This window comes from Eptesicus fuscus, chromosome 9 (genome assembly GCF_027574615.1).
Source record: "Eptesicus fuscus isolate TK198812 chromosome 9, DD_ASM_mEF_20220401, whole genome shotgun sequence".
Lineage (NCBI taxonomy): Eukaryota > Metazoa > Chordata > Mammalia > Chiroptera > Vespertilionidae > Eptesicus > Eptesicus fuscus.
In genome coordinates, this window is record NC_072481.1 from 3,960,521 (window position 1) to 3,983,657 (window position 23,137).

Below are 23,137 nucleotides of genomic sequence, written 5' to 3' on the forward strand. Positions count from 1 at the left end.
ATGCTGGGGGGCTGGGATGCTGGGGGGCTGGGATGCTGGGGGGCTGGGATGCTGGGGGGCTGGGATGCTGGGGGGCTGGGATGCTGGGGGCGGAGATGGTGGGGGGCTGGGATGCCGGGAAACAGTGTCCACCCAGTGGTGGGCCCCTCACAGAGGGGTGGGGAAGGACAGAGCAGATGGACAGGGTTTGACGCAGAGTGGGGAGAGGCGGAAGGAAGCCGGGCGGGTGGGGTGCAGGCGGAGGAGTGACCAGCCCGGAACGTGCCGGGACAGTTCAGGCTTCCGTCTGTAGGCGGTTGTGAGCCACCGAGAGCCGAGGGGAGTGACAAGCCCCAGACGTGTGGTGGCGGCACGCTGAGATGTGGGCGGGGGGAGGCTGGAGTGGGGTCCACTTCGGGGCTGGCGGGGCCACGTCAGGGCGGGAGCCGCAGCGAGGGCCGGAGGGCGCGGATGGCTGTGGTCACGATGCTAATGACAGCTCCCTCGGAGAGCCGCCCTCGTGATGGGTGTGACGTAGGAGAGGCCTCGTGACGGGCCTGGCTGAGCACCGCCACGTGAGCTGTCCCGCTTTACGTCAGAGCCGCAGCCCTAAGTGGCAGGTCTACTATCGCCCCATCTTGCCGATGAAGACACTGCGGCTCAGAGAAGGGAGGGGCCTGTGGTCGCGCAGTGTGTGGGCGGCAGGGCCGGGATGGTTGGTGCCCATTCCGTCTGGTGGGAAAGCAGAGCTACCTGAAGCCCAGTAACGAGGGGGGGGGGGGCGGGCGAGGAGGAGGGAGGGGGCCGGAGGGGGAGGGAGGGCTCCTTGGGGGACAGGCAACAGGGACTGAGATGGGGGCAGGAGCTTGGAACTAGGTTGCTTGGGGCCAAATTTCAGCTGGCACCAGCGAGGTGGCATGGGTGCCCTGCCGGTCCGGGACCGAGGGCCACAGGGCAGAGGCGTGTGAGGCAATAAGCCCTGTGTTCATGCAGCTTATTGTTTTCATTCAACTTATTTCCTTGGGGTAAATTCCCAGGGTTCGGGGTTGGGGATATCCTTACACAGCCACACGTCCACCCTCCCGAATGAGACTAGTGCACCCCCACCCCAGCGTGGATGCTCTTAGCATCTGTAGGGGGGAAAGTCTTAATTTTGGGGCCCTGACTCTGCCTCGATTTTGTTTTTTTTTCTCCTTTAAACCAGGTCCAAGCTATCTTTTTACCGAGAAAAGTATTTTAATCTCAAAGCCTTGTCTTTATGCACCTCCCTCCTGCCCTCCCTTCCTCTGGTTTTTTATTTGTTTGTTTTTCAAATGTTTCTTTTATGTGCAAGTTGCTTCATTTCACAAGTTTTGGGATGTGGCATGTTCTCCCCAGTGAGCTCTCTTAAAGAGCTGGGCAGAGTGAGTGGGAGGTTGGGCTGACTTTCTTCTAGATGCTCCAAGTTAGGAGGGAAAAAAAAATGAAACAGAAGCCAGGGAGGGTGGCCTCTGTCTTCTGGCGGATCATTCCTTCTCACTCGCCTGGTGGGAGACTCGGTAGGCAGGGTCCCTGGGTGGGAGCCGGGGAAGATCTTTGAAGTGACTTAGAGTCGCGTTGGCAAACTGGACGGCCTGGAGTTTTCTCCGGATAAAATGGTAACTAACTCCGTGACGGGGACAGTCCGCCTGTCCTTCTGTGAGATCAGGAACCCTACCTAAGAATTATGGACGAAAGGGGCCACAGGCTACCCTGACCAGCTCGGGGGAGGCCTGCGTGGCGGTCTTGCAAACTCAGAGACCTAAAGTCGCCACAAAGGAGGGTCTGAAATTCAAACTTTAACTGAAAGCAGTGATGGTGGGTAGTCCTGTCCTAGGCCGGTATCTTCCCCGACAAGGTCAGTCTTTACCTTAACTGAGCTGATTATCTTCGGCATCTAAGATAACATACCTATGAAATGTCAGAGGAACTAGTAACTTCCCCTTTTCCGGACCCCTCCCGGCACAACCGAATGCCCGGGGCACCAGGACAGAGACCACACATTCCTTCATGGTTATTGTTATCTTGTTCATTGTTGGCTGTTAACTCTCCTGTACCCACCTAAGTAAAAGAAGCGTGTGTCCATCATTTTACTTTTTATCCAATCCCAGAGGTTTCCCCTCCATTTGCTTTCTCTCTCCTCCCTAATTTATCTCCAACGGATGTCATGTAACCCACTGAGGTCTCCTGATTTGAATGTGAGGTATAAAACTCGGTGAAAAACCACCAGAGCATTATCTCAATACGCTGAGAGTCTGCTTCCCAGCAATTGTCGACAGTTTGGCTCAAATAAACTCACAAGAATTCTTGTTTTTTGTTTTAAATATTGCAGGTTTCTTTTTTTAAAAAATATATTTTTATTGATTTCAGAGAGGAAGGGAGAGGGGGAGAGAGATAAAAACATCATGAGAAAGAATCATTGATCGGCTGCCTCCTGCATGCCCCCTACTAGGGATCGAGCCCACAACCCGGGCATGTGCCCTTGACCGGAATTCGAGCCTGGGACCCTTCAGTCCACAGGCCGACACTCTATCCACTGAGCCAAACTGGGTAGGGCTCACAAAAATTCTTCACAGGTTTGACTGTTTCTTGTGTTAACACTAGAGGCCCCGTGCACCAATGTCCCTCAGCCCAGCCTGCACGCTCTCACAATCTGGGACTGCTGTCTCCTAACTGCTCACCTGCCTGCCTGCCTGATTGCCCTTAACCACTCTGCCTGCCTGCCTGATCGCCCCTAATACCCCTAACTGCTCCCCTGCTGGCCTGATCACCCCTAACAGCTCTCCCCTGCTAGCCTGATTGCCCCTAACCACTCTGCTTGCTGCCTCTGCCTCTGCCTCGGCCCCTCCACCATGGCTTTGTCCGGAAGGACATCCGGAAGACGTCCAGTCTATCCGGTCTAATTAGCATATTACCCTTTTATTAGTATAGATTACTGATTATCCAAATTCTTCTGAAATCTCTCCACTGTTCCAGAAAAGAGCAAACAAAATCAGTCTAGCATTTATAAGTACCCATGGCTCTGATATTCTGTTTGAAGTAAAAACATTCAAAACTATAAAGAATTTTTGAGTTTATTTGAGCCAGACTGTCGACGATTGCCAGGAAGCAGAATCTCGGCGGGTTGGGATAATGCTGGAGAGAATGGCGGGTTTTCACCTTGTTTTGTACGCAAGTGGGTTACGTGAAACCCGTTGGTGATAGATTAGGGAGGCGGGAGAAGGCAAAGGGGGAGGAACCTCTGGGATTGGATAAAAAATAAAGTGATAGACACATGCTTCTTTCACACAGGTGGGTGGGTGCAGAATAGTTAACCGTAACAATTAACCAGATAACTAAGATGAGGGGGGAGACGAGAGGGGGGTTTGTGGTCTCTGCCCTGGTGTCCTTTGTTGTGCCCTGAGGGGTCCGGGAAAAGGGAAGTTGTAAGTTACCCTGACGTTCCACAGGTATGTCGTCTTAGATGCAAAAAGACAAGAGGCCCAGCAAAGATCGAAGCTGATCTTTGTCAGGGAAGATCCTGGCCTGGGACATGACTACCCACTGTAAACTGCTTTTTAATTAAAAGGTTTGAGTTTCAGACCATCCTTTGTGACTTTAGGTCTCTTGAGTTTGCAAGGCCGCCACGCAGGCCTCCCTGAGTGAGTCAGGTTGGCACGTGGCCCTTGTTCGTCCACAGTATAAACCACGGGCTTCGAATAAGAGGTTCCGTCCTGGCCAGCGTGGCTCACTCGGTTGGCGAGTCATTCCATGCACCAAAAGGTCACAGGTTCAATTCCCAGGCAGGGCACATGCCCAGGTTGTGGGTTCGGTTCCTGGCCAGGGCACATGTGATAAGCAACTAATGGATGTTTCTCTCTCCCCACTTCTGCCCGAAAACAATAAAACCACGCAAAACCAGAAACGGAAAAACCTTACATCTCTGTCAGTGACATACCTTCTCCTCAAACCAGGGATAACCTGGAAACGCTGTTTTCTGTAAACGCCTCTCTCAACCCCTCTCGGCTTCCCAAGCCTCTGACCTGCTTTCTCCTCCTCACACAGGAGCCAGGGATCGATAAGGAGTGCCCTCTTCCCTACAAACCAACAAGCCACCCACACGTCCCACCCGCCTGCCTTCTACTCTACCAGCTCCATAAAAATTCCTGCAGGGAACCCTGCCCCCCCTGCCCAGAGCCTTCGCTCGCCGATTCTTCCCGCTTGCTCTCTGCCCCATCCTCCCTCCCTCCCTTCTCCCTTCTTTCCTTCCTTCCTCTCTTCCTTCCTCCCTTCCTCCCTTCTTTCTTTCCTTCCCTCCTTCCTTTCTCCCTCCCTCTCTCCCTTTCTCCCTTCCTCCCTCTCTCCCTTCCCCCCTCCCTCTCTTCCTTTCCTCCCTCTCTCCCTCTCTCCCTCTCTCTCTCCTTCTCCCTCCTCTCTCCTTCCTCCCTCTCTCCCTCTCTTCCTCCCTCCCTCCCTCCCGAATCAGCTCCTGGTGGGGGAAGCCCCTCTTCTGGGTCCCCCTGGCGCCGTGTGCCTCTCCGCACAGGCATCCCTTCCGATTCACTGGTGTCTTTCATTCGCTCACTGTCTGTCTTTGCCGTGGGACTGAGCCTGCTGAAGGCAGGCCAGAGTCTGTGAGCACCTCAGGGTGCATCTCCCCACCTGCGATGAAGACCAACAGGAGGAGGATCTGCCTCGTTAAACAGGAGGCGGGACCTAGTTCCCCCCCAGCCAGGGGTGCGGTGCCGGGAGCAGGACGAGTCAGAAAGGGTGAGACACAGCCCGCTCCCCTGGCTGCCCTGGGGCAGAGGGAGAGCAACATCCCCCTCAGGGGAGCCATTGCTTCGGGGGCTCTTTGTTAGCAACCTGGCCGTTACCTCCCTGACGCAGGAGGGACGGGAGGCCGTCCCCCAGGGTGCTGGGTGTGAGCTGGACACTGAAGATCCCACAGGCTTTTGTCCATGGTCAGGTGGCTGGGAACTCCAGAGGGGGAGCCGTGCATGTGCACACGTCTGGAGGCAGGAAAGCCGAGGCCGCGTCCAGCCTGGTGTGTCTGCGTCAGAACCTCCGCTTGTTGAATGCAGATTCCGGGGCTCCCTCCACCCCCCGCCCCGACACCATCATGCAGGTCTCAGGGTCAGAATCCGCGGGGGCCGGGCCAAGAGCCTGAGTTTTACCCAGCGCCTCGGTCCGAGAGCCCGGAACCGCGGAGCTGGGCCTGCGGCCGTCAGAGATCTGAGCCGGAAGTCCGTGGTCTTGGATCCCATCGTGACCTTGAACTTTTTTAACACTGCAGGCCACTCGCTTCTTTCCTTTTTGGGGGGAGGTCGCAGGTTGTCTTAGAAATCCGATGAAAAGTATCACCTTTTTCTCAGAACATGCTCCCGCCTCCCCTGACAGCTACATTTTTTTTTTTTTCAGGCACCGAGGGTCCTCGCTGAATCCCGCGGGAGGACCGTGGGGCGACAGGGACCTGATCAAATCGGTGGAGACGAGCGTCTGGTAAGGACACCGACCTGAGACAGGCCAACTAGAACATAACCAACCACATTCAGTCCCTGCCCGCGCACGGGAACCCCACTTACAGGGAGCCCCGTCCCCACACCACATCACGGGTGACAGAGTGGGAAAGAGGGATGGAGGGCGTTCCGAGCTGAGAGCCACCTGGGGCTTCAGAGGAGGGAAGGGCAGGAAGGAAAGCAGATGCCAGGAAGGAGAGGTTTGCCCTGCCATCCAGAGAGGTCAGAAGGCGTTACCCCGGAGACACCTCCTGTGATGGCAGGGCTCCCGGCTGAAATTCTTTGAGGGAGAGGTGAGCGTTTGCCCCGAACCCGCAGGGTCCCCACCGCCTGCAGCTCAAAATAACTCCCCTGCCCAAGTGGCTCCTGGGGGGAAGGCCTGCCTGAACCCCCACATGGGCAAAGGGCTCCGGGTGGAGGCCCAGCTCCCAGGCAGGTGGGGGTGGAGGTCTGAGCCGGGAGGAGGAGGTGGATGAGTCAGAAGGAAGGAAGCAGGGCGTGTGGCCAATAACGGGGCAAGGGTCTGGCTGGGGTGGGGTCAAAGGTGAGCGTGCAGGGACCGTGACCGCAGCGGTGCGGCAGGACCGGTGTACAGTCGTGTGTTGGGGGGACGGCCAGGGAGCCGGGGAGCGACGCCTGGAGAACCGGGGCCTGGGGCGGAGGCGGGGAGGAGGCCCCGGGTGGAGAGTCTGTGCGGACTGAGTGGGGCCACGGCTGACCCAGGGGAGTCCGTGGCCTCCAGCACGGAGAGGCTGGAAGTGAGACGGAAGGCAAAGCCCTGGGGACCCAGCTCTGAGGGCGGCGGGAGAGGAGCCGGGAAGGGGAGTCAGAGCAGAGAGACAGAGACCGAGAAACCCAGGGACAGGACGCTCCGGCCGATGAGCCCTGCAGCCCTCGCGTCGGGCGGCTGGGTCCCTGGCCGTTCTTGATGGAGGCTGTGTGCGGGGTGTTGTGTGCTTTTTGCTAACTGTGCCGTGCATGCCCGGTCTTAGCAAAACACAGCCAAGCATTTAGAGATAAGGAACGTGAAGTCTGCAACTTACTTGCAAATGGTTTGGGAAGCAAATAAATAAATATATATATATATATATATATATATATATATATATATATGTATATTAGTGGCCCGGTGCACAAAATTCGTGCACAGGGGTGTGTGTCCCTCAGCCCAGCCTGCACCCTCTCCAATCTGGGACCCCTCGACTGCCAGTTTATGCCTAAACCGGCAGTCTGACATCCCTCTCACAATCCGGGACCGCTGTCTCCTAACCGCTCACCTGCCTGCCTGCCTGATCGCCCCTAACCACTCTGCCTGCTGGCCTGCTCTCCCCCAAGTGCCCCCCTCCGGCCTCATTGCCCCCAACTTCCCTCCCCTGACGACCTGCTCACCCCTAACTGCCTCTGCCTTGGTCCCGCCACCATGGCTTTGTCCGGAAGGACATCCAGAAGGTCTCCCGGTCTAATTAGCATATTACCCTTTTATTAGTACAGATATGTATTACACAGATACTAGTACATACATGAGATACGTACGTACAAATAGACACATAGACACACACACATACACACATATTTAAATAGAAAGATAAAGCGAGGGGGCAAGATGTTCACAACTGGATCTCCTCCTCACATCCCCACACCTGCTTTACGTTTGAAACGACATCAACGTAAAACCCCGCTGGTTTGAAAGGCACTTGGAGGCGAGTGCAGGATGCAGGCCAGACGGGGGTTCCCTGGGGAGGGTTGCGGGAAGGGAATGGGGCACTGGGCATGGAGGGTGGGGTTTCCTTAGGATGGGAAGAGTGGGTGCTGGATTGGATTTTAGGGCTGAAACCACTGTCCCAGAGAGGGGAGAGGAGGGGAGGGAAGGTGAGGGGAGAGGAGAAGAGGGAAGGGGAGGGCAGGGGAGGGGAGGGGAGGGCAGGGGAGGGGAAGGGAGGGGAGGGGAGGGAAGGGAAGGGGAGGAGAGGAGAGGGGTGGCAGGGAGGGGAGGGGAGGGGAGGGGAAGGGATGTGGGTGAAGGATGGAGGGAGGAAGGCCCAACCGGGTTGAACATGTGGGACCAAGCCCAGAGGTCAGCCTCGGAGCGGAATGGGGTTTGCCCCCCCCCCCCCCGCCCCGACGTGGCCCCGTTAAGGCGGTGGTGAGTCAGGCGGCAGGGGCCCCGCGCTGGGGGGGCCGCGGGCGCAGGACGTGGGCTGGGCAGGACGTCCTCTCCCCGGAGCCGGCTCGCGGGCGTGCTGATCAAAGCGGTTTGAGGGCGTTTGGGGTTCTCAGGGGAGCCTGCCCCGCACCCTGTCCCTGTGCCTGTTCACAGCGGGTTTGTTTTGCTGCTGAACGTGAGCTTCCCATCGGCGCAGGGTCCTGGTCCTCGTGGGGGGATTCCAGGTGGCCCGGGAGCCCCTGGGGGCCCAGAAGAGGGGCAACCAAGTTCCCAGCTGGCCTCCCCCCACGCAGGCAGCCACGTGGGCCACCGCCTCCCGCCAGGCCCTTTGGCTCCCACGCCCTGTCTCCCCTCCCACCCCCACCTCCTCCCCAGCCTGTCCCCTGGGAGGTCACAGGGATGTCACACTAACAAGGTGAGGATTCTTTTTTTTTTTTTTAATGTTTTTTATTGCTTTTAGAGAGGAAGGGAGGAGACAGAGAGGGAGAGACACATTGATAGGCTGCCTCCTGCACACCCCCATGGGGAACCTGGGCATGTGCCCTGACCAGAACTGAGCTATCTCACACACACACACACACACACACACACACACACACACACACACACACATTCATGGTCCATGCCCGACCACTGAGCCACATCACCCTTTTGAGGAAAGTGCCGTGGCCTTCGCTTTATCCTGAGGCTCAGACACACACATCCTGAGACCCCTCTCTCCTCCGGGAGCCCCCTGCACAGAGGCCGCTTCCTAAGTGACCGTTACCCCAAGCCAGGTGGCGTGGGGGCCCCCGGAGCCGCTCCCTCCCCGGCACCCTGACACGGTGGCCTGTGCCCTCCACCGAGGAAGCCAGGGCAAAAGAAGGGGTGAGGAGGGAATGGGGTTCTGAGCGGCGTGTTAATCACGGTGACGTACAGACATTTCCCGGGGCTGGCCCAGGAGGGCGGGCCCTCAGGCCTGGAGGTCCCTCACCAGGAACCCGGATGCCTCTTCCTGGGGTCCGGCTTGTTGGGGCCTGTGGGGCCTTGCGGGGGGATCTGCGGGCTCTGGCCCAGGCCCAGCTCAGCACCTAGGATCCCATCGCGGATCTTTCACTTTTGCTCAGAGCAGCTAGCGGGTGCGGCCCCTCAGGGTCAGGGCCTTTTGAGTTTATTTCACGTTTGTCCTCGCCCTCCCCTCCGCTCCAGCCTCCCCCCTGTCATCAGGCTCCTCCTCCTGCGGTCGTTGTGAGGGGGTGACCACGGTACCTTCAGCACCCCGTTTGTGTGTGTGTGTTTTATTTTATTTTTTAATTCTCACCCAAGGATGTTTTTCCATGGATTTTTGGAGCGAGTGGAAGAGAGAGGGAAAGACAGAAAAATCGATGTGAGAGAAACACATCGATTGGCTGCCTCCTGCACGTGCTCCGGGGAGGAGCCTGCAACAAGGTACGTGCCCTTGGCCGGAATCGAACCCGGGACCCTTTGGTCCTCAGGCTGACGCTCTCTCCACTGAGCCACACCAGCCAGGGCCGTGCCTGTGTGTTTTCCATCCAGAAAGTCGGCGCCATCTCCACACGTCCCCGGAGCGCGGGAAGAGGAAGAACCGTTTCCCGGCACCTGTGGTCAGGAGCGGAGGCCGCGGGTCTCCAGCATCGGGAAATGGTTCAAAGCGGAGCAGGCGCCGCCCTGCCCTCATCAGGGGAGCTCCCCTTTCCTGGGAAGAGAAGCACCCACCCATTCACCACGGACCCAACCGGCGGCCATAACGGGGAGATCGGACCCTTCGCTGCTGAGCGGTTCACGGTCGGCGCTGCACCCCCGCCTCCCGGACGCCCGCTGGGAGCCACGTGTCCGCCCAAGGAAGGCGCGGACACACAACGAAGGTGTGGGGTGCAGTTCCTCGTTCTTGTTGGCTCCGTGGGGACCACAGGGGCGGCTGAGAGAGGCGGGCGGGGTGCTCTGATACAAAGAAGGGAACTGGAGCGGGCTAACCTGATGGGAGGGGAGGCTGGGGTAGAAGTTAGAGCTGAACAGGTGGGATGGAGTGGGGGCAGGAGTGAGGGGCAGGGAAGGGCCGGCTGTGAAAAGACGGGGTGTGTGTGGGGGGTCTCTACAGGGCACCACCTTTGAAATACTCAGCTGCATTGTTTTGTTGTTGTCAGTTCTGATGCTACAAGGGTCAAGGGTCAAATTCCAGAGCTGGTAGTTTGACTGGCCCAGCTTTGGCCGCGCCCTCGCCCTCGGGAAGGTGGGGCCTATTGGCGGACACCCCAGGAAGGAGACAGGTAATTCCTTCAAGCAGGAGGAAAGGAGGGGCGGTGATGGGAGTAACGCCTGCTTTGAAAGGGGTGCGAGGTGTGGGGTGTGGGGGTGCAGCTGAGCCTCCCAAATTAAAAGCCGGCAAGTGAGCCGGAGCTGGAGCCGGAGCCGAGGGACAGCCTGAAGTCCCCGGGGCTGGAGGGGCCGGAGGGGCCGGAAGGCAGGCGTGTGGTGTTTGGGGGATTCTCTAAGTGTGTTGAATATCCATAAAAGGTTAAAAAAGGGAGGGACACGACCTGGTTTTCATTCTAAAAGACCGCGCAGGCAGGAGGGCAGAGAACGTTGGACTGTGCACGCGGGAGAGTAAGTGCCCTTTGTGGGCGCCCAGTCAGCACCGGGCGGGCGGCGCTGAGAGTGGAGCATGGACTGTAGGGAGGAACCACTTTCCCTCCACCCTGTTGAACTCTGTACCGGGGGCCTGCAAATTAAAATTACACTGACAGCCCTAGCCAGCTTGGCTCAGTGGATAGAGCTTTGGCCTGTGGACTGAAGGGTCCTGGGTTCGATTCCGGTCAAGGGCACATGCCCAGGTTGCAGGCTCATCCCCAGTAGGGAGCGTGCAGGAGGCAGCTGATCTATGATTCTTTCTTATTGATGTTTCTATCTCTCTCCCCTCTCCCTATCTCTCTGAAATCAATAAAAAATATGTTCTTTTTTAAATTGTTTAAAGTATTACAAATAGTAGTACATATGTCTCTTTTTTCCCCATTGACCTCCCCCCAGCCTTCCCCACCCCCTTGGCACATGCCCTCATCCCCCTAGTGTCTGTGTCCATTGGTTATGCTTAAAAATATATATATTCTTAAAAAAATAAAATACAATTAGACTGACAGAAGACAGATGAATAGGAGAAAGGGCACAGATTTTATTTTTACATGAAAACCCTTTATTTTAATTGTCTAAAGTTTTACAAATGTCTCCTTTTTCCCCAATTGACACCCCCCCCCCACCCACACACACACACACACAGAGCCATTCCCACCCCGGGCAAGCCCCCACCGCCCCAGTGTCTATGTCCATTGGTTATGCTAATATGCATGCATACAAGTCCTTTGGTTGCTCTCTAACCGCCCCCTCCCCTGCCATTTGTCTCTGGGTCTATTCTTGTTCGTCAAATTATGTTGATCATTATATCCCACAAATGAGTGAGATCATGTGATATTTATCTTTCTCCGACTGGCTTATTTCACTTAGCATAATGCTCTCCAATTCCATCCATGCTGTTGCAAATGGTAAAAGTTCCTTCTTTTTTATAGCAGAATAGTATTCCATTGTGTAGATGTACCACTGTTTTTTAATCCACTCATCTGCTGATGGGCATTTAGGCTGTTTCCAAATCTTGGCTATTGTAAATTGTGCTGCTATGAACATAGGGGTGAATATATCTTTTCTGATTGGTGTTTCTGGTTTCTCAGGATATAGTCCTAGAAGTGGGATTACTGGGTCAAATGGGAGTTCCATTTTTAGTTTTTTGAGGAAACGCCATGCTGTTCTCCACAGTGGCTGCACCAGTCTGCATTCCCACCAGCAGTGCACGAGGGTTCCTTTTTCTCCGCATCCTCACCAGCACTTGTCATTTGTAGATGACAGCCATTTGACAGGTGTGAGATGGTACCGCATTGTCGTTTTGATTTGCATCTTTCAGATGATTAGTGACTTTGAGCATGTTTTCATATGTCTCTCAACCTTCTGTATGTCCTCTTTTGAAAAGTGTCTATTTAGATCTTTTGCCCATTTTTTTAAAAATATATATATTTTATTGATTTTTTACAGAGAGGAAGGGAGAGGGATAGAGAGGTAGAAACATCGATGAGAGAGAAACATCGACCAGCTGCCTCCTGCACACCCCCTACCGGGGATGTGCCCGCAACCAATGTACATGCACTTGACCGGAATCGAACCCGGGACCCTTCAGTCTGCAGGCTGACGCTCTATCCACTGAGCCAAACCGGTTTCGGCTTGCCCATTTTTTGATTGGATTGTTTATCTTCCTTTTGTTAAGTTGTATGAGTTCCCTGTAAATGTTGGAGGTTAAACCCTTATCAGAGATAGCATTGGCAAATATGTTCTCCCATGCAGTGGGCTTTCTTGTTGTTGTGTTGACGGTTTCTTTTGCTGTGCAGAAGCTTTTTACTTTGATGTAGTCCCACTTATTTATTTTCCCCTTAGTCTGCATTGCCCTAAGATCTGTGTCTGTAAAGATATTGCTACAACATATGTCTGCTATTTTGCTGCCTATAGAGTCTTGCAGGATTTTTATGGCTTCCCGTCTTACATTCAAATTCTTTAGCCATTTTGAGTTTGTTTTTGGGTATGGTGTAAGTTGGTGATCTAATTTCATTTTTTTTTTTTTGCATGTATCAGACCAAATTTCCCAACACCATTTATTGAAGAGACTGTCTTGACTCCGTTGTATGCTCTTGCCTCCTTTGTCAAATATTAATTGATCATAATGGTTTGGGTTGATTTCTGGGTTCTCTGTTCTGTTCCATTGGTCTGTATGTCTGTTCTTGTGCCAGTACCAGGCAGTTCTGAGGACCGTGGCTTGGTAATATAGCTTGATATCTGGTATTGTGATCCCTCCAACTTTGTTCTTCTTTCTCAGGATTGCTGTGGCTATTCAGGGTATTTTTTTTTTTTATTCCAGATGAATTTTTGGAGAGTTTGTTCTAGATCTTTGAAATTTGCTGTTGGTATTTTAATGGGGATTGCATTGAATCTGTAGATTGCTTTGGGTAGTATGGACATTTTAATGATGTTGATTCTACCAATCCATGAACATGGTCTGTTCTTCCATTTGTTTATGTCTTCCTCTATCTCTTTTTTCAATGTCCTGTAGTTTTCCGAGTACAGGTCTTTTACCTCCTTAATTAAGTTTATTCCTAGGTATCTTAATTTTTTTGGTGTAATGGCAAATGGGATTGTTTTCTTTTTTTTGTTTGTTTGTTTCTCTTTCTGTGAGTTCATTATTGGTGTATAAAAAGGCCATAGATTACTGGGTGTTCATTTTGTATCCTGCTACGTTGCCAAATTCATTTATTAGGTCTAGTAGTTTTTTGATGGAGTCTTTAGGGTTTTCTATGTATAGTATCATGTCATCTGCGAATAAGGACAGTTTTACTTCTTTTCCAATTTGGATGTCTTTTATTTCTTCTTCTTGTGTGATCGCTATGGCTAGCACTTCCAGTACTATAAGAACAGGAGTGGTGAGAGTGGGCATCCCTGTCTTGTTCCTGTTCTTAGGGGAAATGAGTTTAGTTTTTGCCCATTGAGTATGATGTTGGCTGTAGGTTTGTCATTTAAGGCTTTTATTATGTTGAGGTATGATCCCTCTATTCCCACTTTGCTGAGAGTATTTATCAAGAAAGGGTGTTGGATTTTGTCAAATGAAAACCCTTTTTAAATTGGGGACTTAGCATTATAACAAAAAGCAATATATTGTGGGAAAATGCCAAGATAAAAGAAAGGGGCTTCTCGGGGCAGTGTATTGTGGGAAGGTGACTGAACGGGGAGTTAATGGTAGAGAAGGTTAAGGAGGGTTTAGGTAAGAGTTTGTTCGTGCGGATTCACCTTGGTGCCATCTCCATGGAGATTAGGGTGCTCTCCTATGTGGGAGAGGGGGTGCACCTTCATCAGAGCGTTCGTGCCCTGCGTTTAGCAGGTCAGAGGAGGGCAGAGCGCCCTTCCTGTGTCTCTTTTTCTCAATTACCTTCAGCCCGAAACAGCCCTTATGCCAAGGTGGCATGTTTTGGGGCGTCCTGGGACCAAGATCAGGCTGGTCAAGGGGCGGGGCGAGGTCAGTTAGCATAAGAAGGAGAAGAAAACAAATGTCACACATGCAGGAGACGCCGCGTGGGGATCTGAGTTCGTTGGCCTGAGGAAGAGCAACCCAGTGTCAGAGCCGAGTCCAAGACCAGGCGTCCCTGACGGAGGGGAGGAGCCCGCAGGTGCCGGCCCCCAGGAGGCAGGCCGTGGAGGAGGGAGGAGCAGGGGACTCTGCCGGTCTAGGTACACAATTGGGTCCAAAGTCTGCCGAGGCTGAGACAGGCGGGGAGGCAGCGGGGCCGCGGGACAGGAGCCAGGGACAGGCTGTCTGTTCCCTGAGCCCTAGTTTGTCTTCCTGCCAGAAAGAGAAGGAGATGCAAGTCCAGTCTTCCCGGGTCTCCTGCGTGAAGAGCAGGTGCTCAGGAAAAGAGGTGCGAGGCTCAGACAATGGAGCTTAGAGCTAGGAACTTTCCTGTTTATCCCACAGATGTGCATGCACCCACGTACAAAGGTCTATGTCCAAGGACGTTCATCGAGGCGCTGTGTGCCAGCGCCAGCAAACAGACCAGGAAATAGGTTCCTCCACAGGGGACTGGTTAAAGCAATCACGGGCATCCGAGGAGCGGGATATTATGCAGCCATGAAAAAGGGCGGAGCAGACCAATGTGTGCTGACAGAGAGCAACGTCCAAGAGCCTGGAAAAAAGCCAACTGTAGAACAGTCTGTACAGAGTGACCTACGAGAAAGAAAACAAACAGGCAGAGAAATGTGTCAGAGCCAAGTCCAAGACCAGGGTGTCCCTGAAGGTGGGGAGGAGCTTACAGGCCCCAGGCACCCAAGAGGGCCGGCTTGTATGGACATGGAAAAGCTTCAGAAGGAAAGACAAAGCATTCACAGAGATTTTATCTGAAGAGAAGGGCTGGGGCTGGAGAAGGCCATTGTACTTTTCATCTGTTTGGTTGCTGTTTCTCTGAGCAGACCAGACCGTACTTCCATACTAAACATCAGTTAATAAAAACTATTTTAGCCCTAACTGGTTTGGCTCAGTGGATAGAGCGTCGGCCTGCAGAATCAAGGGTCCCAGGTTCGATTCCGGTCAAGGGCATGCACCTTGGTTGCCGGCACATCCCCAGTAGAGGGCGTGTAGGAGGCAGCTGATGGATGTTTCTCTCTCATCGATGTTTCTAACTCTCTATGCTTCTCCCTTCCTCTCTGTAAAAAAAAATCAATAAAATATATATATTTTTTAAAAAACTATTTTAGAAACCAGGGCAAAGACGCAGAACTCACTAGAAATAGGCAAGGTCTTCCATACGTGGAGGGCGGGGCATCTGCTGAAAACCTACAGCAACTGTCACCCTGAAGGTGAGAAACATTCCTCTACAGCCAGGCCTGAGACAGCCACACCCGTGCTCAATGTGGGATGGATTCGGGCCTGAACCTATGCATCAAGAACAGGAAAATTTAGTAAAAGGTGTCAGGTGGAAAGGAAAAACAAAATTGATCACAGATCGACACTAATAAAAGAGTAACATGCTAATGGACTGTACCTTCGTGACACCCACCAGCCAATCAGGAGTGAGTATGCAAATTAATCCAACAGAGATGGCAGGTTAATTTGCATATGCAGGCGCCGAGCAGCCGGGGTGGGGTGGGACGCAGGCGTTCTGCACCACCCCAGCTGCTCCGGGCCTCTGGACAGCATGGGAAGGCGGAAAGGCGGCTCCAGCCAGAGTGAAGGCGGTGCCGGCAGCCAGGGGAAGGAAGGCCCGTTCTTGCACGAATCTTCGTGCATCAGGCCTCTAGGTCCGTGATAGGCAACCTTTTGAGCTTGGTGTGTCAAACTTCACCAAAAAACTGAGCATAACTCGGGTAGTGTGTCACTTTGAGGAAAAAACATTATTTCACGATATTTATAGTTTAAATAACATAAATGTATAATTGTTATATATAATTGCATTTAATAAACCAAAAACTAAATATTTAACTTACCTGCTTAGTGATTTCTTTGTTCATCCGTCAGTCGGTTTCTTTTGTTGGTCTTGATATTATTTAGCTTGTGTGGGGTGCCGTGAACTAAGATAAGTGAGGGGGAGGGGGAATTCTTTAACTAACCTGCCTATTAGTGACTTTTTTGTTGCTGAATTTCATTGGCTAAATCTTCAATTGAAGGTTGGTATTTTGTACACTTCAGGCCCAAGCAAGCGCTACTAACTTCATCTGTCAATCTGTTTCTTTTGTTGGTTTTGATATTATTTAACACTGAGAATAAGGCCTCACAAAAGTATGTAGAGGGAAAAATTGTGAGTAAAGCCATTGCTATATTTTTCAGGGTGCTAAAAGTGTCTAGTAGTCGGTTCCAGGCACTCCAAATTTCCTGTTCGTAGTGGCACGCCTCTTGATTCTCCAAGCGGCACCTTTCCAGATTCTCAAGCTTTGACCTCAAGTCGACAAACACCTGAGCCCAGATACTGTCTAGAAATTCTGCAAGTTGCATCTCCAAATCATCAATTTGCATCCATTGGAAACCATTCAATTCCAAACTACTGTAGACTACTACATCAGGATACTTAATTATTTTCATGGTCTGTTCTAGACTAATAAATTGACTAAATCTATCACTAAACTGGTCAAGTAACAAGTCTAAAACATGCTGGTACTTCATATGCAAGAGTTTCATTTCATTTTGTACAGCTGCACTGGCCTTCTCAAAATACTTTGTTACTAGAGGAAAATACTTATAAGTTTTAGTTTCTACATCTCGCTTGAAAATTTTAACTTTACTTTCAAAAGCTTTTATGTATCCAAACATAACGTCAATACTTTTGCCAAAACCTTGTAACTTCAAGTTCAGTTCATTAATATGAACAGAGTGATCTGTGAAAAAACATCAGGGTGTTGACCCACTTATCATCATTAAGCTGAGGAAAGTTTCCCAGATCCTTATCGTCAAGAAATACCTTAATTTCTTCAAAGCACTCCACAAAGCGCTCAAGAACTTTGCCTCGGCTCAGCCATCTTACATTATTGCACATCAGCAGTCCACTGTAGGTGGAATCAACCTCCAGTAAAAGTGCCGAAAATTCTCGCTTGTGAAGGGGGTGAGCAGCTATTAAATTAACTATTTTTGTAACAACTGACATTAAGTCGTTTAAGTCGGTGAATCCTGCCTTGGCACATAAAGCCTCCTGATGGATAATACAATGAAAAGGCACAATCGGATGTCCAATAGCTTCTGTAAACAATTTGACAAATCCAACTTTTTCCCCCACCATATTTGGTGCCCTATCTGTCGTCACTGACACAACTTTAGAGATATCAATGCTTAGGTCATGAAATGTTTGTATAACAACCTTACATATTTCGCTTCCTGATTTACTTGTTGACACTGATACTAACTTTATCAACTCTTCTCTCATTGTGAGACCATCAGAATATCGACCAATAATGGCCAACTGAGCATGTGATGTGACATCAGTAGTTTCATCAAGAGAGATCGAAAAATATTTACACTTCCTTATGTCTCTCTTTAATTGATGTTGTATGTTTGTGTTCAGTCTCATTATTCGGTCTTTTATGATATTTCTACTGAGTGGTAACTCAGATATTCTCTTAATAATTGCATCTTTATTCTGCATATCATGAAATAGAACTGGTGCACATCTTAGGAGAGTTTCTTTAATAAATTCTCCCTCACTGAGCGCTTTTCCATGCTGAGCTATAGAGTGAGCAATGCTCAAACTTGCAGATGTTAAATTTGTAGAGCCTTTCATAAATTTAAGGATGGAATTAGATTGGCTCTTATAAAGGTGTAGCTGCCTGGAAATGTATTCCTTCCTTTCATCCTCACTTTTTTCCAAGAGCTGGGAATGATTAGTTTCAAAATGTCTATTTATATTCCACGTTCTGCTTACTACCGTTTCAGTATATAGAACGCAAAATGATCTGCCATTTTTTTTTCTATAAAGCCATACATCTCGGTCCATGTCTCTTGAAAGGCTCGGCCACTGCTACTACCACTTCCTTTACTTAACCTTAGTTTTTTTTATTTTTTGGGTTCTCCATCAGGGGGGCAGTGACAGAAGATAGAATTATAGATAGCTTGTTAGGCCTACAGGCAATTAGGGGTTAACTAGCCTAACTAACCACAAAACGGTGCATATAACTGTCTTTTAGGAAAGGGCAGGGTTAATAAGCAGAAATAGGGGTTAATAAGGATGCACAACAGTAATAGTGGTGAAATGGAGTCTGCACTACGGAGCAAGATGGTGTTCCTTATGTGAATTAAAATGGCTGCCGCTATTTCTAATGGCTGGAAATGGCACCCATAGCACGCCACAAACCCTCGCCTCTCCCAGCCTCCCCCTCACTTATCTCAGTAATGATGGATTAGAAATCCATGACACCCCAGAACAGTAGATAATGAATGGTTGCTGTGGTTAACTGTTATTTGGTTACTGGTAATGGCAGGGCCCCCAGAGATGCGTCCCCCACTGCGTTCCGCTGCTCCCTGCTCTGCCGGCGGAAGTGAGGGCAAAGATCCTGGCTTAACCGGAAGTCCCAGAACTAGACGCTCTGTGCAGGACTTCTGTTGTTTTGGCCTACAGACCTCCGGCACAGAGTGTCTACTCTAACTCCAAGACTCTAGTCGCCAATGTTTCATCCTCAGGAGCAGCAAATGTTTCATCCTCAGCATGCGGCCGCCTCAGCGTGTCATAGGTTCGCCATCACTACTCTAGTATGATTATAAAAACCCAACTGAATTTTAGAACCAATATATTTTTTGGAGCTAAGTGTGCTTACATGGTCATTGGATTTCAGATTAATATATAAGACTCAGGTGCATTCCTATATACCGGCAACACCATAATTTTAAAACTGCCACGTGTAAGAGCAAGAGAATTTACATAACCAAGGAATAAACAGAGCAGAAGATGTGTGAGACATTTACAAAGGAAATGGTAAAACCATAATTATAAAATGTATAACACCAAGTATACAGTTCATAAAACTGTTTAAAATGTGTGTATTGAAACGTACAGGAGGGATCTATGCTGTGTTCATGGACATAGTCAATATCGTATAAAGAGGTTAGTACACGTCAATATTAATACATAAACTCGGTGTAATGCCAATCAGAAGTCCCATAAGGAAGGCTGAGGAATTGACAAGCTTACCCTGGGGTTTAGACTTTACAAAGAGCTCCTACAAGGAAGCAGTAAAAGGGATTCCCAGAGTGCAAACCCCAGTGCCCAGTAAATGAGAGCATTACAGTCAGGCCTGCCGCCTGGGGCTGTGAAGTTTTATGGGAACACGCCCGTGTGTTTTCCTATTGTCCGGGGCTGTGTTACCGCTACAGCAGCGGAGCGGAGCCGCGGCAACAGAGAACACGTGACCTGCCAAGCCCAAGATAGTTATAACCGATTCTCAGTGTGTTGACCCCTTATCTAAATACTTATCGAGGCATAGAGATTCATACATGCTGATAGATTTTATTTTATTTTTTTAAAATATATTTTATTGATTTTTTACAGAGAAGAAGGGAGAGGGAGAGAGAGTTAGAAACATCGGTGAGAGAAACATCCATCAGCTGCCTCCTGCTTACCCCCTACTGGGGATGTGCCCGCAACCCAGGTACATGTCCTTGACTGGAATCGAACATGGAACCCTTGAGTCCGCAGGCCGACGCTCTATCCACTGAGCCAAACCGGTTAGGGCTATGCTGGTAGATTTTAAAAAACAGATACTGTAATGCAGTGAATATAGTAGGCCACGGCTACATGTATCAACACGGATAAATCTCAAACACACAACACTGTATAAAGCAAGTTACAGAGTGAGGCATACATATGGTGTGATGCTATTTCTATAAAGTTTGGATGCATGTACAAAATAGTGTGCATGTTTACAGATACGTGTGTTGGTAGTGACAGAATTAAAATGTGCATGGAAGTAAAGTCGTTCTCACGGGGGAGCGAGGGGGCGGATCAGGGGCCAGGGAGGGGGTACATAGCTTCAGAAGTGTCGTTAATATTTTGTTCTCTAACTGACATGACATGCAAATATGGGAAGATGGTTCCAAGCTGGGTGGTGGGTCCAGGCATGTTCGTTCGATTTTTTCCTCCACTTTCCAGCGTGCTGGGACTATTTCTGACTTTAAAACCGAAGCTCAGGAGGTCACGGTTTGGTTCCTGGTCAGGGCACATGCCCGGGCTGCGGGCTTGATCCCCAGTGTGGGGCGTGCAGGATTCTCTCTCATCATTGATGTTTCTCTCTCTCCCTCTCCTTTCCTCTCTGAAATCTATCATAGCCCTACCTGGTTTAGCTCAGTGGATAGAGCACAGGCCTGTGGACTGAAGGGTCCCGGGTTCGATTCCGGTCAAGGGCACCTGCATCGGTTGCAGGCTCCCAGCACTGGTGGGGGGCATGCGGGAGGCAACCAACCGATGTGTCTCTCAAACATTAAAAAACCGAAGCTCTGGCGCCAGGCCTCCCGGTCTGGCGACGTCACCTTGGGTAAGTCCCCGCCCTCTCTGGGCCTCTGTCCCTGTAAGACTGGGGTTGCGTTAGACTGAGGACCTGCCAGGTCCCTCCAGGTCCAAACCTGAAGGACTCACCCATTGGGGGACGGATGAGCCACCCGAGGTCTGTGCACACCAGGGACTGCGGTTTGGCAGGAACAGGAGTGAAGGTCAGGTACATGTTCCAACAGGAACGAACCCTGGAAGCGTGATGCCGAGCCAGAGGCAGAGGCAAGGCCACGGACTGATGGATTCCACTCACATGACACGCTCAGAGCAGGCACGTCCTCCGACGGAGAGCAGGCTGCCCGGGGGCGGGGAGAGGGCAGGGCTGGAGGGGGTGCTGAGAGGGCGCGTTTCCCTTTGGGGCGGTGGGAATGTTTGGACGCGGACTGTGGTCGCGGCTGCCCCGCCCTGGGGGTGTGCTGAGAGCTGTGGAACGGTGCCCCTCCGGTGGGCGGCCTGCATGGTGGGTGAGTTACGTCTCCGTCGAGCCGTTAAAGGTAAAAAGGTTCCATTTTCCCTCCCCAAACTTTTTTCCATGACCCTGCATTCACCCCGGGAATATTCCTCCGTGAACCACTGGCCAGTGCCACGGCCACAGCGTTTCCCAGTCGGTTACTTTCTAGAAATGTCCGGGACGGCTTCCGTTAGGAACACGGGGTGCTGCTGTTTAACTTCCTCACGGGAGACAACCTGTCAATTGCACAGATCGGGGAACTGGAGAGAGAAAAGGGGTTCGTTCCCGCGGCCCTGGGCCCTGGGGGGCCTGACGAAGGGAGCCGGGAAGCGGGGGGCCCTTCTCCTCAGAGCCCAGGCCAGCGTCCTCCGCGGAGCCACGGAGAGAAGGTAGAACCCGGGCCCTGGTGACTGCCGTGGCCACCACGGAAGACGCGTGAGATGGAGACACGTCGCCAGTGACGGCGGAGTCCCTGTGCTTTCGCTCGAGTCCAGGCGTGAGGACACAGTAGCTTTGGTCGCTCCACAGCCGGGCGAGCTTGTCTCCAGCCCCGAGAGGGCTCCGTGCCGGGCCGATGTCACGGCCGTTCCCGGGGTGATCGCCGGAGAGAGCCCGGGAAAACCTCCGTCCACAGCCGGCCGGGCTCCGGCAGGCCCTCCTCCTCCGAGAGCCGGGAGGAGCGCGGGGATCACGCTGCTGTGGCAGTAAAGCCTGGCGTGTCCGCAGTAAAAGTTAATGATTGTGCAGAGGCGTCTAGACGGAGGCCCGGGAGGAGTCTGCGCGTGTTCGCTCACACAGAACCCAAGCAGCGAGATTCTGATACGGTCGTAGAATTTAAGAATCAGAAGACACCCTCTCCCGACCCCGGGATCGTCTAGTTCAACGTATTTCATGGAAAAGGAAACCAAACCTCAGAAAGGTCAAATGACTTGTTCAAGGTCATCAGCTTCAGGCCCCCGGCGGGGGTGGGGCGGTACACATTGAGGTTCATTGATGACTTTATGCATTTTACGACCACGAGTAGCACTGTGCTGCTTCAGTCATTCATCCAACAAGCATCTACAGAGCACCTACTGTGTGCCAGTCCGGGGCTGGATGGTAAATGTTTTAGGTGTTTTGAGCTGCATGTTCTCCGCTGCGACCCCTCCGGTCTGGGCCGCAGTGCTTTCGGCCACACAGAGATGCCGTGTAAGCAGCGGGCCCCACTGTGCTCCAGAATCCAGCTGTGAAATGGGGTTCGTCATCCTGAGCTAGTCCTCTGTGCCTTCCGAGGAAACTGGGGAGACTATTACCCCCTACAGGTGTTCTCAGGGCTGGTCCCTGAACCACAGTTCCCCAAAGTAAACATGATGTTGTGCGAGCTACTATTACCTTTTTATAAAAAATACTAGTGGCCCGGTGCACGAATTCGTGCACATTGAAAGGAAATTAATTAGAAGAAATATTTTAATATCGCTATTCGTCCTTTCTCTATAATAAAAGTGTCAACCAAATTCACGATCAACAATGACAGATGGAAACACACGTGTGCGATTGGCGCCAGCGAGAGCTTTATATGTATCACGCATGCGCGCGTCAACTTAGTCTTTTATATAGAGAGAATAAACTTGCTTAATTAGACCTGCTTTCTGATTTAGCTAAACTTTTTCCAGCCCAGTGAAGCACCCCAACTTCTCTTTCAGGTAATTGTCAACAACACAGCAGTAAATATCAACACTAAGCAGATTATTATTGTAGATCATGCAGGGAGAACAGAGGGTAAAATATTTAACTGCAGCAGTGTTTGGCTATATTCTGTGCAGTGAGAAAACATTAAGTCATTTTGAAGGTCCACCATTCCTTACTTCTTTTCAGTCAGGTCAAGTTTCCAAGCTTCCTAAATCTCTGTTTTCTGGCTAATGAAAAGAAAATAGGATTCCACGGAGTCTCCTATCTACCTACTCCAGGACTTCTGTGAGGACCAAATGAGATGAGGCACGGGAAAATGCTTCACAGACATTTGGTTAACGTGTAAAATGTTTCCATCTGGGTATAAAGCAAGTCCTATTCCTGGGCTGAAGAAACTCCAAGGAGGCTAGTCGCTAGGGAGAGGAAGCTGGGCGTTGCTATGTGACATCATTACCAGGCACCCACAGCCACTGTTTCCGGGCTGGGCTGGGCTGTAGGCCGCATTTTGTGCCATGGGGTCTCGGCAGCGTCGGCTGCGATTTGGTGGGCTGTTGCTCCGGGGTGGTGGCAGGGCCTGTGTCCCACTAGGGGGAAGCCGAGTGTTGCTTTGTGGGTGCCAGGTCCGCGGTGCCATTTCTCTGTAAATGGCCAGTGCACATCACAGCAGCTCCTACGTTGAGCATCTTCCCCCCCGGTGGTCAGTGCGCGTCATAGTGACCAGACGGACGCTTAGCATATTAGCCTTTTATATATATAGACTAAA